Genomic DNA, 13,709 nt, shown 5'->3' with positions numbered 1-13,709 from the left:
CAGAGCCTCAATGCCATTGAACACTGCTTGTTCAAAAGTGAGAAATACAATTGGGATCATGGGAGCTGGAGGACAGAATGTCACCTTCATTCTCAAATTTGTGTCACCTTTACCTGCAGTGTCCATTGCCCCTGATTTTTCAAGAAAGGCCTTCAATTTCAATTGTGCAAGCACAACCAGCCTTTCCTTAAAAAAGGTAACCAGCTTGGATAGGTTTTGAGCACTGTGCCACCATGCATGTTAATACATGAACTGCAAATCCAGCTTCATGATTTGCCATGATTTCTAACATGTATAGTCTTTGGACATTCAGGACAACATTTTCTTGGTTAACATCTGGAGAAAGATAGCAAGCTTTCCATTATCACTTCTGTGAGAAGTTGGGTTGTTAATTGACTGGGATATGAGCCCTGGTCAAACATCAGCCACAATCCCTTGCAGTGTGAACCATTAAAGTCACTGAATCAATCTGTGCTGGGTGGGTCAAGGCCACACTGTGTCACTGGAATGACGTTGTACCTGGCTGATGAGCCGACAACTAGGGTGAAAGTGTTCTTGGTTTGCTTGTGTTCTGGTTCTGGAAGGATCTGGCTTGGCAACTCAGGCTAACCTGGTCCTATTGGAGGACGGTCAAGACTGACTGGCATGCAACTGGGTCCAAACTGAGGTGACATGGTGTGCAAAATATTGATGGATTGGGATACAGCCCTGAGTGATTATCAGTGCCTGAGAGTATTTCAAGCATTCCATCACTGTTTTGTGTACTTATTGTGTCACCCTAAGTGGGACGGGTATGCCCAAATGTGGGTCCTGTGCACGCCAAGTCACTGGAATCAAGCTGTATATGGCTGATGAGCCCACAGCTAAATTGGTCTTGGGTTGCTTGTGTTCCAGTTCAGGGAGGAGCTGGCTTGGCCGTTCAGGCTCGACTATTCCAATTAGAAGAGGGTAAAGACTTATTTGCATATAGCTGGGTCCAAAACGATGTGCAAAATAATGATGCATTGGGATGCAGCCTGGGTGATTACCAGTAGCTGAGATTTATTCAAATGTTCCATCAATCACTGCCTTGTATACTTAACCCCTGGGTAGCTTGGCAACAAAAAAAGCAGTCAGGATTAACTTAGAAATGATGTGTAAAGTATTTATGCAGCACACAAACAGCAATAAAGTAAACACACAACACAAGAAAAATCCCAAACCCCTTTAGGTAAATAGAGTAAATTGTAATAAATTATTTGACACAAAACACCTCAAATTCAATCAGAAGTACCAGAGTTATGATTTTTAAAGTTAAGGTTCAAAATAGCACCTAAAAGAAAAAGCACCAACCGCAGACATCTAGTTGCGGAAGACAGGATCAAAGCCAAATGTTAAGGCTGACTTTGATAGAGCGAGGTTCGGATCCAAGAAATCGATTAGGCCCAGTCATTGCTGCTACGAAGAAAAATGTGGTGGGAGAAAGTGTGAGGTCAATCCGACTGGCAATAAAACTCAGACAGAAAGGCAAGCAGGTCGTTCCCAGTCTCCTCCAAGTTTTCAGAGTGCTTTTCGGCCAAATTTTAAATAAGTCCTCAGTTTTGGAAAATTACCATCTGTGCTCCTTTAGCACCGGAACCAAGAGTCCAGAACTAATGGGACATCTTCTGGGGGTTCAGGACTCACTTAGGCTGAGTACTGATGTGATTTCAAAATGTGGAAGCCTGCTATGTCCCTGAGAGTATGAAAAGGAGGCCAGCAAACTAGCCTTTGGAGTCACTCATTGCAGTTTGGTGTGCAGATGTAGATGCAGGCTCAACAGCAGAGCTGGCCTCTAAGAGCTCAAGACAAGCACCAGGAAACAAATCAGTCCTTCAAGGTACAGCAATAGTCTGGCAGAGTGCACAACAGGTCACAGCAGCAGGACAATCCTATGTGACCTTCCTCAGGTCTAGTAGTGAACTAAAGAGTGGGTCAAAAGGTCCTATATTTGTACCCTGGTGCCCTTCTTCTAGAAGCTGAGAGAAGTTTCTGGAAAGATCCTTTGACGTGCTTGGAACTTTCTAAATCCCCTGCCCTGGACCCAAGCTGGCTGCAGTGAAAATACAGGGCTGTTAGGCCCTTTGTGTGTAGGCAGACCACAGGCTATTCAGGTGTAAGTGGGTCTGTGCTCAACTCTGCCCCTCATCTTGTCATTAGATAGCCCATTGATGCACAACTAATGCCTCTGTTGTTTGGCTGTCTAGGAAGAACTATCAAAGGATAACTGGCAGCTACATTTAGTCATGTGACCCAAGATAGACTGCTGGCATAAAGGGCTAAGGGCAGGAAATTGTTAACTCTCTAAAAGTGGAGCTGTCAAAATTGTAATGGAAAAAAATGTCTTTACCATTAAACAAGGTTTATCATTAGAATGTCATAGGTACCAAACATGAGATAGCTACCTGCTTCCAATTAAGAATTACAACTTATTATATGTAATAAGTAATTCCCAATAGTATCCTATGGGAGGGGTTGGCCTTCCAGTAGTGAAAAATGAATTAGGACTTTTTCACTAACAGGACATGCCCAACCTTTTAATTACAGAGCATCCTGCCCTGTGAGCTACGAAGACTTGTATGTAATAAAAGATGAGGTTAAGGCTTGGCAAGAGTGTTTAAATGCCAAGATGACATGGCAGTGTAACACTCCATTCAGGCTGCAATGGTAGGCCTTGGAGATATTTTAGAGTACTACTTCAGTGGGTGGCACAATAAGGGCTGCAGGTTGATTGGTGGCATTTGATTTACAGGCCCTGGGTATTTGACCCATGATATAAGTGACTTATAAGAACATTAAATATGCCAATTAGGTAAATGTCAATCAAACCATTTTAGGGAATTGAGAATAAGCACTTTAGCACTTGTTAGCATTGTTAAAGTAAGCAGTGTCCTGAGGCCAACAAAAACGAATTTCAGCAAATATTGGGGGTAGGTAGGCAAACAGTTTAGGGGAACACCACCCTAAGGCTGACAGGTGGCTTTCCAGTTCAGCCTCTCATGTATGGGAGAATTAAAGATAAACATCCTCACCTCTTTGCTGGAGAGGCCAGAGGTGGGCTTCCAGGCTGCAATGTATTGAAAGGTTTACTATAAAGTTTTGTCATTTGGCCAAAAGTTTCCTTTGCAAATTTCACTTTCATGGTCCGGGACAGTTTATTTTACTGCTGACAACTTAGCCCATCCAAGCATACTAAGCCAACTCCACCCCCTTCATAGTGCACACAAGAAAATCAAGTAAAAAAGCCCCTCAGCCAAGCACCCATTGCCTGGCCCAACACACAACTCTGTATTGTGCTTCCCATAAGTTGTTGTACACTGGCTCAAGCACCCTAAACCATGAAAGACAGGACATGCCCTTCCCCTCGGCAAAGCAAAGGTCACTCGCTTTGCTTGGGTCAGGGCAGCAACAACAGGGGCCCCTCCCAACAAAACCTTCACTTGATGACTATTTGAATTATGTTCATTTATGACAGAGACCATGCAAAACATACTTGGAGTAATTAAAGACGGGATTAGGTACTGTACAGAAAAGCACCAACAGAGGTAGTGCCTGAAGCAGCTTATTGATTGTAGATCAGGGTTACGAACGAATAAATTGCACCAATAGGGCTTTGGACAAACTTTGCTGTCCTATGTAAAACTGCAAGAATGTGGCCGTAAACCTCTACTGCTTTGTGACCCCCCCACCTCTCCTGTACCGCAAATGTAGGAGGGTCCCTGATATTTTGCTGAGGGGACATGTAAGCCCAACTTCACTCACTCTCATCGCACAAAACGGGGCAGTTTCCCGTGAAGATTTACAGGAAATTAAAGCATGTGCAAACCAGATTAAAAGACACGAGCGCTGTTCATGGGGTGAGTGGAGTGCTGATATGCCTGGGATTGTTATCTTAATGTAAGGTCTGTAATGATGAGCATGTACTTAAGTTAACAAAGAGTATAGTGCACTCACAACATCTGAGAGTCTACACCAAGCAGAAACTGCATCCCAACACTCATTTATCCCCAAGGAGAGAGACAACATACGGTTAGGTGGTTCAACCAAGACACATCCTTTTAATACACACAGTTCCAGGAAGGATGAAGACTGTAGTTATGAAGACATTGGTGAAGAGAAAAAAGGACATAGAATGGGCAAACAGCACACAGACTGTACAACAATTCAGCCATTGTCTCTTGAACTATCCATTGCAGTGCAACTTTTCCAGAATGGATAGTGCCAGGAGGACCCTTTTTCCTTATGCATCCCTCACGCCATCCCCAAGAGCATCTGAGAGATTATTGGCAAAAGCATACATTTAATGACAACTTGCCCCCTGCCTCACAAAGGGGTGTGAAATACTTATAGTTTGATAACAACACATAACACCAGGGCACCACATAGTGCTCCATCTCTGCCTGGGTACCTCTCACCAGGCGAAAGCTCCCTTAACTTGTCAACTCTAGGCAACTCAGGGTAAGACAGAAAGGTCCAGGACCATCAGCTGCTCAGACCCTCCTCCTGCCAGCCCATGCCATTACAAATCAATATTCTGCAAAGAGGCCAATCCAGGAAATCAGTCCAATTTTGTTAGGTAGCTAGCCCCCTTTCTCTGCTACTAGAAAGTGTGTCTTCCACCAGGTGTGGTTGGGTGGGTGTCTGATCCGGGGTGCAGGTGCGCAGACAAGGAAGAAGAGGCCAATCCCTTACCCTGCTATGCTTTACATGCCTCCGGCCCAGGTGCTCTTTGTTGAGGTCATGACCTTTGCAGGAGTGACACAGTCAATGGATGCTTAACCATGGCTCCTGACTGAGGCACTACTAAAGACGTCCCTTCTGCTATGTGGAGGATGCATCTGGCCATATGATGCAGGCAGTCAGGGCTTTACCAGTGGTCACTGACGAGTGCTCTCAACTTTGAGATGGGCTGCCTTTCTGGAATATCCTGCCACCTTTCTGGTCATAGTGTCTGCCACAGTGTCTGGGTTTCCACATAATTCCACCTTTCTGGAATTCCATAGTGAATTCTAGCAAGGCAGTGAGAGTAAACACCCTCCCTACATCCTTCCAATGGCACAAGAATTGGCCTTTGAAGTGGTCGAACATCACGAGGAGTATGTGTAAACCTTTCCTTCCTTTGGGGGTAAACCTGCCCACCTAGCTGGCATGCGTTCTTTTCTAGCTTGGGGCATCCTTGCCTTCCTTGCGAGCTTCAAAGGCAAACTGGTCTCCATCAGCAGAGCCCCGCAATACCCTGGCCCTTTGATCTCCCCTGGGGGGACAGTGCAGGTAATTACACAAGGTTAGATTGATTTTTGCTTTTGTCCAGGCTGAGATTAAGCCCAGAATCAAGGCTACATCTCTTTCTGGTGCTATGAAGTACTTGTATCCTAAGTGAGGTCTTGTTTCTCCGCCTGCCTTCCGGATTCTTTTTACAGGGTGGGCAGCTGCGTTTAAGTAACAGTTTTTTCATAAAACCTCACTCAGCTGCACACAGAGAGGGAGCTGTGTTATTCACTTAAAAATGTTCTAAGAGAAAGAAACATGGCATATCTTTGCCTCACTTAGATGATCAGTAATTTGCACTTGAACAATACTTTGCCTCCAGACGCACACCATCCTGCTTGATATTTTCCTCGTCCAGCCTTATCTAGTTGTACATGCAACTCCACTCATCTCCGCTCATTTTTTTCCCCACAGGGAACTTGCAAAAAAAACACTTCTGCATATGTGAAAGGTTTTGAGTTAGCCTATGTGTGACATTTCCATATGTCCAGTGTACGTATGTGTGATCATTCGGTGCCTTTAGTGCCATGTGAGTAACAACTTAATCACGAGTAGAGAAAAGCAGTTATGATCATATAATTGCAAAGAGTGCCGGCTTCAGGGCGGTGCGAGCGGTGCCACCGCGTGCTGACCTGTATTGGGGGCGCTGACCTCAAGGGGGGCGCTGTATTCAGCAATAACTTACTAAACTTGCGATTCAAAAGCATCAGCTGAAAAGTTCCTTGTGCGTCCAGCCTTCAGGAAGCAATTAAATTATTAAAATACATCTTGTGATTAATGTTCCCGCTAGGGAGAGAGATGAAAGATTTGTCTAGCGCAGCTTTGACTTGCCATAAAGTAGCTAGAGGGTTAATATGCCTGCTGCAAAAAAACAAATTATTATATTTTATTTTGGATAGCTGAATGGATTAGTAAAGCCAGCCTTTCCAAGCGCTTTAAAACAAATGAATGTATGTGAAAGGGGGAGTGAATTTGAGGAGATGGTCATGGGGTGGGGGAGCACCAATAAAGACTCTCGTACAAGGCGCCACCGGCGCTAAGCCCGGCCCTGAATTTTCATATTATACATACTCCCTTTTTAGGCATGTAGTGGCAAAAAATGTGCCTTAAAACACTTCACAGCGCAACATGCTCTCTGGTAAAAAGCCTAGACCAGCCAAAGCTGTCATACCTAGGATATGAGAAGGGGCTGATTTTTCTTTCTGTTCTTTTATCCGGACCTTTTTGCTACTACTTTTTTAACGGTTTTATGTTTGTATGTTTAAAACAAAAAAAATTGGTGTCAATAATTGGTTTTAAATTGCAATAGAACCAATACCTGTGCTAGTGTATGTGACAGTGTTGAGTTGTGTTCTTTTTAGACATGGTGATATTTTAATGACTTCTGCTATTTAACTTGTGCCAGGAATCGGACTAAAGGGGCATTTTATGTGCTTTCCTTGCTTTTCGCTAGCTGTGGGTATACTCAAATAGCACAGGGATTTGACTGGGAGAGGGGTGGTTCCGGGCTAGTTGGGACATAGTGCGCTGCTATTTTGTGGGTGGCTACGCTCTTGTACTCCATGAATCACTCTGCCATGCAGGAGTCTTGCCAGTTATAAAAACATAGCTCCAGGACGGATGCACCGCTGACGCACCGAAGGCGTGCCTAAGGCAAGCCTGTCTGCGTCCGTCCGTGGCCAGTGCCACCCACTATGGAGGTTTTGCAATCGAGGGAGCAAACACAAGGTCCTATTCTGCCGCTGATTTAAAAGGTATGAGGGGAGGGGAAGACAGTATGGGATGTAGCCCCTTTATCACAGATGATGTAGGCCCACCTCCTGCTGAAGATGAAAGGCCAGTTTCCATCCCCTATTTCTACCTGTTAATGGGAAACCTGGCGCGAATGAGCACCTGAGGGAGCTGAAGGCGATTTTAGTGAATGCCCGCTCCTTCTAGAAACAAGCCTTTGATATTTTTAATCTGTTAAAGGATGCGAGGAATGAGTTGTTCCTTTAACAGAAATTTGACTGAATGAGAACCCCTATCCAGACCTGCATATTGCCCTACCAGAGGCTTATCATGTGTTCACTTAGACAGGGTTGAAAAAAGGGGTGGAGGAATAACCGTTATCTGTTAGAATATTTTTAGGTGTAACAGCTTTGAAATGGATGACCTGCAGGGAAGCCTTCAGTTCAATTTATCAATCAGTGGACAGCGGTCCTTCTCAGGGTGCTTGTTTACCATCCCCCAATTCACCCTGGAGACTTTTTCGCCTCCCTGGACCAAGCACGGTCTCATAAATGTGTGTCCTATGCCAATTTTACTATGATTGGTGATTTTAGTTTGGACTTAGACAAGCATGAGGACCCATTAGTAATTTGCTTCATGGAAATGTTGGCCTCATTTAATCTGGCCCTAGTTGCCAAGGGTCCTACACACAGAGCCAGGCATGCCATCGATGGGATACTTTCAGATGCCCCTTTGAACTGGGTGACCCCGTTTCCTGTGCCATGGTCAAATCATTATGTCCTGCCTTTTTATGGGATTTAATTCAAGTTAAGCATCCTCGTCTTCCTGTCCCTGTGTGCGAGGAGAGGGTGTGAGTCAGGGTAACCTTAGAGGACCATAGGAATATGCTCATTGAACTCAAGTCAGGCCCTGCTATGGAGAAGGACATGGCTATTATGTGGTGGCTTGGGGAAGCAGCTGATATGGTAGCCCCTATAAGAAGGAATAAAAAGACCCCGAAGAATCTCTTTGTTCGCTGGCTTTCTGTGGATTTATGCCAGGACAGAGTGGCATGTAAGAAATTGGAGAGAGCTTGGTGAAGGCATTATTTTGAACAAGATAAGGCCAATTATAAAAGGGCCTTGCATAACTATCACAACATTATTAAGAAAGCCAATGTCCTTTTCTATACGCAATGCTTTAAAGAAGCATTTAATAACAGCAAGGAGATTTTTGAAACTGTCACTATGTTCACTGACCCTAAAACTTCCTCCACTCAATTAGAGCCAAGCCAGGCACTCTGTGCCCGCCTTAGTGATTTTTTTGAGGATAAGATCCTCAAATTCCAGGCTAATATCTCTGGGACAAAACACTTTTCTGAAACATCAGATTTGAAAATGGCAGATGTCATTCTTAGTAGTCCTAAATTGTTGTTATTTATGGTTCCTCCTGTTGATGTGGTGGTTTCAGCCTTCTCAAGATGTAAATCAGGATCACAATCAGACCACATTTCCCACCACATGCTGAAGTCAATAAAGGATATTATTGGCCCGTCTACCATTACCTGTTTAGTTATTTTCTTCATGTGGGGATACTTCTGAAGAAATGGAAGGGAGCTAATGTAATCCTTCTTCTCAGGAAGGCCAATGCAGATCCAGAGCCCACTGCCAACTTTAGACATGTCTCCTTACTTCCAGTGGTGTCAAAGGTCCTAGAAAGACTGGTGATCCAACAGCTTACAACTTTCCTGGATGAGAACAACTTGCTTCAACCCTCTCAATCAGGGTAAAGAGCCCAACATAGTACCGAGGTGGCCCTACCTGAGATATTGGAGTCCGTTAGATTTAGCTTGGACTCAGGCCCTAATATTGCCTGGGTGCTACTAGACCTGTTGGCAGCGTTTGTCACTGTCAATCATAACATCTTTCTGCACAGGCTTGCACCTGGGTTTGACGGGTCAGCACTGGACTAGCTGAGTTCCTTCATGACACAAGAGGAACAGGTAGTCTGGATAAAGCCATTTGCCTCAGACACGAAGGGATTGAGGTGTGGAGTGCTTCAAGGCTCCTCCCTCAGCCCTACCCTCTTTAATATCCAATGATGCCTTTGACATTCTTGGTGCAATCTTTCAGTATCAGAGTCATCTCACATGCGGGTGACACTCAACTCCTATTTATGTATGAAGAGGACTCTGCTAAGGCCAAGGATGCTTTTGCAAGTTGTGTGGTGATAGTTTTGGATTGGTTGAGAGACAATAAATTGCAATGTAACCAAGATAAGGTGGAAGTTCTATTGTTTGGTCGTAATCGTCTCTTGGGATGGAGTACAGCATGGCCAAAGACCGCTCCTCCCTCACCTCCACCTATGACTGTAGCAAGAAACTTAGGGGTTATATTTGATACCCAACTTTCATTTGCGGCCCAGGTGTCAGCTATAGTTAAATCTTACTACTGGATCTTTTGCATGTTGAGAAAAGTTCTCCGGTATCTTCCACATTCTGCCCAGGTGACAATGGTTAGGTCACTCACTGATTCTCTCTAGGTTGGACTATGCCAATGTTCTCTATTTGGGTCTCACCGCATGATTACCAGTGATGCAGAACATGGCTGTCTACCTTTTGTTCAAAATTCCCAAGTGCACTGCTGTGTCCCCACTTCATTGGCTGCTAGTGTGGCAAAACATAACCTTCAAAGCTTCGACAATGGTCCACCAAGCTTTGTACAACAAGGGGCCAAGCTACCTCAATGAGAGAGTGATGGAATACCTTCCAGTGTGGCCACTTTGGTCCAGTAATGCCGGCATTATTGTTAGCCCTTGCTTTAAAAAGCAGTGCTGTGGAGTTTCTTCCCTCACATTTGTAGCTGCCAAGTTGTGGAATCAGCTTCCCCCATCCATAAGGTCAAATATGGCAAAAGGCAAATTTAAAAAAGAATTCAAAACAGTTCTGTTCAAGTAACAGTGAATGATGTCTTAGTTGACAAACCTTTTATTCCTTTTCCGGTACCTTAAGCACCAGAACTATCAATCAAAATAGCTGTGCGCTATATGAGCAAATCTCTTTCATTCATTCATTCAATAACACAAGACAAGAGGACACTAGGTAGGTGTCATGGCCTTGTCACTCTTCCAGTCTCCCCACACCACTATAAAACACCCACCCACATTACCCACAACCCTTTACGACTACAAACAATTGCCACCAGAGAGAGAGGCAGCAAGAGCACTCACACAACCAGAGCCACATACCACCATCACCTATACACCACCAGCGCACCGAACATCACACACCCCAACACATCACCCTACACACACTCACCCACACCACTCACACTACACTCATGGCACCACAACGACACCCCAGGTTCTCTGAGGAGGAGCTAAGGGTCATGGTGGAGGAAACCATCTGGGTAGAGCCACAGCTATTTGGATCACAGGTGCAGCAGATATCCATTGCTAGGAAGATGGAGCTATGGCGGAGGATCGTGGACAGGGTCAACGCTGTGGGACAGCACCCCAGAACAAGGGATGACATCAGGAAGAGGTGGAACGACCTTCGGGGGAAGGTACATTCCATTGCGGCAAGACACCAGCTCGCAGTACAGAGGACTGGCGGTGGACCCCCACCTCCTCCCCCACAACTAACAATATGAGAGGAGCAAGTCTTGGCAATCATGCATCCTGAGGGCCTGGCAGGAGTAGCAGGAGGACTGGACTCTGGTAAGACAACTCTTTACTATTTACACTCCCCTACCTCCATGCCATCACTTACCCTCACCCCCACTCCCATCACCTCACCACCTCCCACACACCCCACCATCACAACCCACTCAGCCCAATGCCAAGCCCTGCATGCACTACCAATGCATAGACACCTATCACTACAGTATGCACACTAGAGAAAATCAGCTAGCCCACCAAGTAACAATTCACACAAAGCCAAGCTGCCAGGGCAATGACAACCATACAGTGCAACCCACCCATGCACAAGATGTCACACACAGAAACAATAACACTGCATTTACATCCCCACAGGTAACCCAGCCAATGTCACCGGAGAAGAGGTGCCAGCAACATCCAGTCCCCCTACAGAAGAGACCCACAGTGATGACAGCAGCTCTGGTCTGCTGGATCTGGATGACCAACCTGGCCCATCAGGGACCTCCAGACAGTCGGTTACCCAGGCACACTCTCACACACCACAGAGCCTCCCCCCTCAGAAAACACCAACACAGCACCCACCTAGTGGAGCCATACCACTGTCCCCAGGACACATCAATCAGCAGTGTGTCCACCACTGCAGGGTTCCCAGGGCACACCACAAACCCAGGACAATCAGGGACCTGGGGTTAGTGGCAGTGGGCACACGGTTCAGGAGACAGAGGCACAGGACAACAGGGACACTGGGAGGACTGCTGTTCGACGGGTGAGACAGGCCCAGGGAACCGACCCTCCAGGAGGCACTCACGCGATCCTGGGAGCATACCAACATTCCCAGGATACGCTGGGCCAGATCCTGGACAAGTTGCATGCGAATTTGCGGCTGCATGAGGGACAGTACCTGGGGATCAGGGAGGACTTGAAAGCCATTAACACCACCCTGTTCTCCATTGTAGGGGTGCTGGCAGACATGGCCAACAGTATGAAGGAGGCAGTGGCACACCACTGGGCACCTGACACTAGCCAGAACACTGAACAGCCCTCCACCTCTGCTGCCACTAGTGGACAGGAGGCCCCGCAGCAAGACTAACAGGCCACCAGCACCCCTCCCCCTGCAGAAGGAGAACCACCATGCAAACATTCCCTGCGATCCAGACAGAAGCCAGAGACTATTGCCAAGACCCCACAAGGAAATAAGACTCTCCTGATTATCACCCTTGTGTCCCACTCTGTCACCCTGTCCACCTTGAACTGCCATTGCTACCCTTCCTATACCCTCTTGGACAATGCACCCGTGATACAAATAGACTGGACTCTAAAATGGACTTTCCTCCATCATTACCCCAGCCCATTGCACTACCCCCTCTTCTTCAGAGCACTGCAATAAACACACTTTGAAAAAATACAAGTATGGTGTATGTCAAATGATTTTAAAATGTATTTGTTTAACAAGGTTCAAACATTGTAATTCAACTGTACAGTAATGTTTACATGGGAGAGATCTGTAGTTGGCTGCAATGAACACACCAGGAGCAATAGTGGGGCACTAACATCTGCAAAAAGAGATGCCAAAGGGTACAGTGAGTGGGCATAAAAGTAGGAATACACAGCCTGCCAGTGACAATTTCACACATCAAACTGTTAACGAAATGTGAAATAACCATGTCTTACCTGTGTGTCATTGTAAGTATTGACAAATGACTGCACTTCTGTTGTCCTCATCCTCATCCTCTGCCTCCTCATATTCACTGTCCACAGGGTCCACTGCTGCCACACGGCCATATGCAGCCTCCTCCTCCTGCAGAAAAGGCACATGGCAGCGCAAGTCAAGGTTGTGCAACATACAGCATGCCACGATGATCTGGCACACCTTCTTCGGTGAGTAGCACAGGGATCCACCTGTTAGATGGAGGCAGTGAAACCAGGCCTTCAGGAGGCCGAATATCCTTTCTATTATCCTTCTTGATCGCCCATGTGCCTCATTGTAACGTTCCTTTGCCCTTGTCCTCGAATTCCTCAGAGGGGTCAGTAACCATGATAGGTTGGGGTAACCAGAGACACCTGCAAATATTGAGGAACAACTGTTAGCCACACACTTTTGTCATTTGGCCAAAAGTTTCCTTTGCAAATTTCACTTTCATGGTCCGGGACAGTTTATTTTACTGCTGACAACTTAGCCCATCCAAGCATACTAAGCCAACTCCACCCCCTTCATAGTGCACACAAGAAAAGCAAGTAAAAAAGCCCCTCAGCCAAGCACCCATTGCCTGGCCCAACACGCAACTCTGTATTGTGCTTCCCATAAGTTGTTGTACACTGGCTCAAGCACCCTAAACCATGAAAGACAGGACATGCCCTTCCCCTCGGCAAAGCAAAGGTCACTCGCTTTGCTTGGGTCAGGGCAGCCACAACAGGGGCCCCTCACAACAAAACCTTCACTTGATGACTATTTGAATTATGTTCATTTATGACAGAGACCATGCAAAACATACTTGGAGTAATTAAAGACGGGATTAGGTACTGTACAGAAAAGCACCAACAGAGGTAGTGCCTGAAGCAGCTTATTGATTGTAGATCAGGGTTACGAACGAATAAATTGCACCAATAGGGCTTTGGACAAACTTTGCTGTCCTATGTAAAACTGCAAGAATGTGGCCGTAAACCTCTACTGCTTTGTGACCCCCCCACCTCTCTTGTACCGCAAATGTAGGAGGGTCCCTGATATTTTGCTGGGGGGACATGTAAGCCCAACTTCACTCACTCTCATCGCACAAAACGGGGCAGTTTCCTGTGAAGATTTACAGGAAATTAAAGCATGTGCAAACCAGATTAAAAGACACGAGCGCTGTTCATGGGGTGAGTGGAGTGCTGATATGCCTGGGATTGTTATCTTAATGTAAGGTCTGTAATGATGAGCATGTACTTAAGTTAACAAAGAGTATAGTGCACTCACAACATCTGAGAGTCTACACCAAGCAGAAACTGCATCCCAACACTCATTTATCCCCAAGGAGAGAGACAACATACGGTTAGGTGGTTCAACCAAGACACATCCT

This window comes from Pleurodeles waltl, chromosome 4_2, assembly GCF_031143425.1.
Source record: "Pleurodeles waltl isolate 20211129_DDA chromosome 4_2, aPleWal1.hap1.20221129, whole genome shotgun sequence".
NCBI classification, from domain to species: Eukaryota; Metazoa; Chordata; class Amphibia; order Caudata; family Salamandridae; genus Pleurodeles; species Pleurodeles waltl.
The sequence above is the reverse complement of the archived record's forward strand: the minus strand, read 5'-3'. Positions refer to the sequence as shown.